This window comes from Podarcis tiliguerta (genome assembly GCF_965153285.1).
Source record: "Podarcis tiliguerta genome assembly, chromosome: 2".
NCBI lineage: Eukaryota > Metazoa > Chordata > Lepidosauria > Squamata > Lacertidae > Podarcis > Podarcis tiliguerta.
In genome coordinates this window covers 76401847-76407846 of record NC_139535.1, presented here as the reverse complement: position 1 = coordinate 76407846, position 6000 = coordinate 76401847, and the positions used below count along the sequence as shown (strand labels likewise).

Genomic DNA, 6000 nt, shown 5'->3' with positions numbered 1-6000 from the left:
AGGTGTGTTTTTGACAAAGCATATGTGATCCTTACTTTAAAAATCCAGGATCCTTCAAGTGCACCATAGATTTTACTTTTACTGAGGCCCTCAGCCTGCCAGTAAATTCTTCCCTGTTCAGCTTTTCCCTAGTGCCATTCCCTATTCCCCATAGCAACGTGCAAATGAAATGTCCATTGACTCCTTCGGTGCAATTATTAAAGAGGGCTTTTTTGGGAGGTGGGAGGCAGCACGCCTAACAGCACACGAGAGAGCCATCTTACCTGCCCCACCGCCATGGAGATGCTGAGGGAAACTCCACCCTTTCCCCTCCAATGCTGTCAGGGACCTTGGTCCTGAGCCCCAAGCACTTGCTGGGAACTTGACATCCGACCCCCAACCGCCTGCTACCTTCGCTGGCAAACGCCTCCCCGCCTCGCCAACGCTCGCCTATGCGGGACCTTCTCAGCAGCAGGAAAGCGCCTGGCGCGCGCGCGAGAGAGAGGGGGAAATATATATATATATATCTGAGATTCCCCTTTAACTGCCTGAGCAGCCGCGAGGGAAAACAAATGCCTCCTTCGCGTCTCGCACCCTGCATAACCTCCCCAGCCGTGCACAGAGCAAAAAAAATAAAACACCAACCCAGCGGCCGCTGTTCGCCGCCGCCGCCGCGGCTGCCGCTCTGGCTTTAAAGCTGCTGCTGCTGCTGCTCTCGCTGTTTGCAGGCAGCCGGCGGCCGGGCGCGCCTGTGCACGGTACCCCTGCGCGCGCGCCACTGAGCCCGGGGATTGGCTCGCGCCCCCCATTCAGGAGCTCGTGCAACCTGGTGGTTGTGCCGCCCGCCGCTAGGCTGGATTCAGAGAGCAGCTGCCACTGAGCTGCTTGGGTGGCTAAGCTCGCAGGCAGGCAAGGCAGGCAGGCAGGCAAGGCAGGCAGCCTTCCTCCCTCGGCTCTCCCCGGCGCCGGTGGAGGCACGAGCCCGGCGACAGGAGAGACGCTTTGGCCGCTCGGGATATCGCGCCTTTTTTCCCCTCAGGAGGGGCCTCCCCTCCCTCAGTGAAGGAATCCGCCAGGGCTCTGCTGGCGAAGTTACCTCACGGAGATGGTGTGAGGAGCTCCGGCTGCTCAACCTGCTGCTGCCGCCGCCGCCGCCGCTGGTAAACGCTCTTCACTTCTGTCGTGTAGTTGTCTGCATGCTTAAGGGGTTCTCCTAGCTCTGCATCGGCGCCTCAAACTGCAGCCCGCTCGCTCTTTCTCTTTCTCTCCCCCCTACCCCCCCCCCGCTTTCTTTCGGTCTTCCCCTCCCTCCCCCCCCCCTTTGCCTCCCGTAATTGCACGCGACAACTTCGGCTGCTTTTTCGCCGGCGAGGGGTTTGTCTCCTTGGATTCAGCACTTGGAGAGAGGTCATTAGTTGCCCGAGTTCCAGGAGGACTCGCTCTCTGGTCCCTGCTCTAGAAGTGCTGCTGCTGCTGCTGCTTTCTCTGCCCATTAATTGTCATCTTTGGCTGTTGACATTTGTTGTGCTTCAGTGGAGTTTCCATGTTGTTGGTTTGTGGGCTGTTTATTATTAGTGGGTGGTTTCTATTGAACGTTATGTTATTTATTTATTTGGTCTTCAAGGTTCCTTTTTTTTTGCACACCCCCCCCCCCACACACATGCCAAGTGCAATTTTATTCCAGTTTTTGGGTAACGCGATAGATGAGAGAGGTGGCGTTTGACCCAGAAACTGCTTTGCAAAGGGGCACGTTGGCTGGAATAGTCAGAACTAAGAGCAAGAAAGCATTTGTATTCTATGTGTCATTTTTATTTTATTTTATAAATGTTGCTATGCATTACTGCTGCAGATTTCCAGGAGGCAATAAAGGACAAACACTGCTCATGTTGCTTGCAAAGACCATAAACGTGGACGTGCTTTAGTGCATCACATACTGTCCAGTGCTTGAGCTGTTGCTAAATTCCACTTAATATGCATTCCAAAATGTGGTGGGAGAGGGAGATTGCTAGTTTTGTACTACTCATATCTAAGTCCAGTGTCTAGTATTTGCTGATATCACTCCTGGTAGACTTTACACTGTGTAGCAGCTTGATTTATTATCATCGTGCCAATTGGTGTAGTGATATTTAGGTTAGCAAACCTGATGAAAGCAAATGGAGCTGTAAGGTGGCAGGCTTTTGATACCTTTGAATTATATCTCCTTTTAAGGTCTTCCTGTCAAGCATAGCTTTAAATTTTAGGACAAACAGTCATAACATATGTTTAGAACCAATGCATAAGATATGGACTAACTATATTTATCAGTTCTGTTTTTTAACAAAGTTCATAATTGTATTAGTTCTTTATTATTTATTAGTTCTTTATGGAAGGGAAGATATGCAAGCCAGTCAGCAGTGGCTATAGAAACATTCAAGTTGCACTGTAAAACATATTTGATGCCAATGCTGCATGTAAAAAATAAGTCTAAATACAGCTTCAGGTTTTAGAGACACTCTGTTGAAATAATACTATATAAATTATACTTTGCCATGTTCAACTGCATGAGTTTAAAAATGAAGGTCTTCCATAAATGAAACTCCAGGAGTCACTATAGTGTTACATTAAAATATGACCTTATATAAAACTTTTCTAAAGGTCATGAATTTCAGAAGAGATAGTCAGGATAGTAAACAGTTAATTATTAAATTAATTTAAATCATATAATTCTTTTTTTTTGGGGGGGGGGGGGAGACTAGCATCACAAATCACCTGCCCAAACTTTATCATTTAACATTAACTTGGGATATTAGTTGTGTATTATTCTCTTTACACTTTGTTCATATTAATTAATGATAATTTCATATTAACTGAAAGGATGCGAAACCAAATAAGACTGACATGTTTTAGTTTTGAGTCTTTCAAAAGATGTCCTTACTATTGCTATCAAACAATGTCAGTTTTCCTACCACTGACAAGGGTCATAGATGTCTTTCAAGCGGGCTTTGGCAAAATGCCAAAAATAAAAAGCATTCACTTATATAAGTATGATATTCAAAGTAATTCAAGTTTTAAATATTGCTTTCCTTCTCAACTATTATTTAACAATGTGCAAAATCCAATAAAAATAAGCACTTTCTCCCCATTGATTTCAATGAGAATCTCATGCTTAAATCTCTCTCATTAAACTAAACTAAACTAAAATACTTAGTTTGGGCTGGTTTGTGACCATATGTTTTATCCTATGAATATGCATTACTTTAAATTATGCATTCTTTCAGTGTTCTTTGTCAAGTGATTTGGGGCATAATCTACTGGGAAGTGTTTATTGTGAATGCCATATTGAAATAAATGGGAGTTGCAGAATAGTGCTAACATTTTCTCACATAAGTCCTGTTCCTTTCAGTTGGACTTGCAGAAGAGAACTTCCCTGTGGATTGTGTGCCTGGTCACTGTTCTTATTAGGGTCACATGAATGTATTTGTTTGGCATTCAGTTGGACTGTTTTGGTATTTTGAATCAAGATGTTTGGTTTACAGAGTTTGTTATTACAAAGATATTTTGGGTTGGATTCTTCTGTGTCTATAGCACAGCAAACTCCACCCATCCACCCATTTCTAGGCGTGCTATCCCCACCTGTGTGTACTGGTTATGATCAGGGAATAAAATCTAGTCATTTCAGGCATTTGTCAGATGACTTTTTGGTTTCTTGGCATTTCTTGGTGCCAGAAATGACATTGTTGCACAAACACTATAGTTGTTTCTATTTGATTTAGTACCCAATATTTGTTGGGTACTAAATCAAATAGAAGTAAGTGAATATGCAAATCAGTATATTATTTCTTAGGTTAAAAAAGCAATGCATGAAATACAGATGTTCACACTTCACAGTTTAAAACACAAAAACCCACCATGACTTCATTTTGCTCATATGACTCAGAACTGTTATATAGTTGGATCACTATTTTTTATTTAAAAAACCCTCTGTCATAACTTCTATACTAAAATTAATAAGATTGTCTTTTTAGTTCATTAAAGTAACTTGAGTGTGATATGAACTTATATAAATAGAAGAGGACAATAGTGGCATGTGAAACAAATGGTTGACTCCCAAAATGAACCACTTGTGTCCTAAATCAGGGTGATGTATTTTCCTAAATGCATATACTGGACTAGTTGTTTTAAAAGAGTGAACTTCTAAAGAGACTAAAAATATAATGGAATTTAACTGCAAATATTTGTTTTGCTCAACTTTATGGAATTAGAATCTTGTTATTACCAAAAAAAAGACAAAAAGACAAATGTTGCAAGGTAAGAGATGGATGCTAGTTTTATTTGCAAGAAGCACAACTTTCATCTTTTATATGTTGTGAAGGGAAGAATAGTTGGATGAGAATACTGTCACAAATGATCCCCCTTGCAGAATGACCTATGCTTTAAATCTCTGTACCCTCCTCCAGAAGTCAAATAGCTACATAGGAAGGCAGACAAAAGGTGCCTGCAGTTGTTGGGTCAGAGAGAGAATTACTACTGCTCCAGGAGTATTGATCTGAGGCGGCTGACAGTCAGATTTGTCTGTCGTCTTAGGACTCATGTTGTATTTGGAAAAGACTGGAGGTGTCTGAGCTGACATTGTAATAAGGTTTCTCCCCCCACCCCCGTTTTTAGAGTGATGGAGGCTAAACTAAGAGAGAATGACCTATATCCTAATCCTCAGCACATTTCTTAAAATTCAGTCTCATTGATATAACTGTGCTCTGTTCCAAGTTAGTGAGTGTGTTTAGAATCTCAGCCTTGAAATCAGTGTGATATACTTCTAAGTAAATCAGTTCAGGATTCCTCTGTCAGTTCGTTCAAGCCCTTTTTTGCAAATTAAATGGAGAGTCACTAGAACGCAGTATTACCAGCCAGTTCCCATTGACCTTTGAAAAGTAATGGATATATATATAGTAACTGCTAGAGGTGAATGTGATAATGTAACACAAGTATAGAATAATAATAAATAACCTTCTTAACAATAATTTTACCCAGAAGTCAAGATTTATTCAAGTGTAAGGATTGTGGTAGTGAACATTTACAATTTAACATTTACTGTGTAAATATAGCTGTCAAATTCTTTTTGGAAAAAAGCTCCCACCCCCCCCACCCCCCTGCTTGTGTAATGCAAAGAGAAAAAGTAAAATAATACATAATTTATTTTATAAATTAATAGACAACTTTTTAATTCAAGTGCTTTGGGGTAGTTTACAAGTTAACCAACAGCACATTTACAGAATATGACAAGTGTTTGCTGTAAAACTAATGAGATCATTTCATGAATTGAGATGAAATGCAATTTTTCAGTCTAACTATGAGTGCCTCTTGTAAAATACTTGTTCTGGTATACATGTATAGAAAAATACATCATTCTTACTTAGGACACAATGCACAGGGGGAATCAAGTTTTGGGGGGATCTTTTGTTCACATTGTTATGTTTCCACGGCAATTAACATCAACGCATCATTTGTTTTGATTTCTAACTGTGCAGAACAATTCACATATAGTAGACCTAAAAACAGTATGTGTAGGAGGTAAGGTACTAAATGACTTTGTGCATGTATCAAGCTGTTTCAGTCATATAAAAGACTGTCTTTGTGCACCAGTGGTCTCTAGTCTTGTGGCACATTGTGTGTTTACTCTTGCAGTTCTTCGTTACATGGGGTTTCAAAACAGCATTCTTTAAAATGAAAGTGTAGCTGCAACATTGGTCTCATTTAATCCACTAGAGGCATTTCTTAATATTAAATTGTAGCCTCTTCTATTAGCTGATCTTTGTATAGTATTTTTGGTCTTTGTTGGGAATTCCCAGTGTCACTAATGTTCAGATATGGTTGTTTTTGTTTTTGTAAATTCTCTTTCCTGACTTCCTCAATATTAGAAAACAGACTTTTTGGATAAACAGTGTATTGATTTCTTCATATAAAATCTCTTATATTGTTATCTATAGATTCTTTTTCACAGAAGAAGGCAATCTATATGTTAAAGTAATAAATTGGTTCCTTTAA

General features: G+C 40.6%; 1 protein-coding gene across 2 annotated transcripts in view; it reads left to right on the top strand.

Moving 5' to 3' along the window:
* The first annotated feature begins 722 nt into the window (after positions 1–722).
* Positions 723–6000, top strand: part of TENM2 (teneurin transmembrane protein 2) — a 753140-nt gene continuing 747862 nt past the window's right edge. For both annotated transcript variants that reach the window (XM_083430660.1, XM_083430659.1), the window contains exon 1: positions 723–1139. The gene's annotated coding sequence lies outside the window, so the exon portion shown is untranslated. The remainder of the gene's footprint in view (positions 1140–6000) is intronic.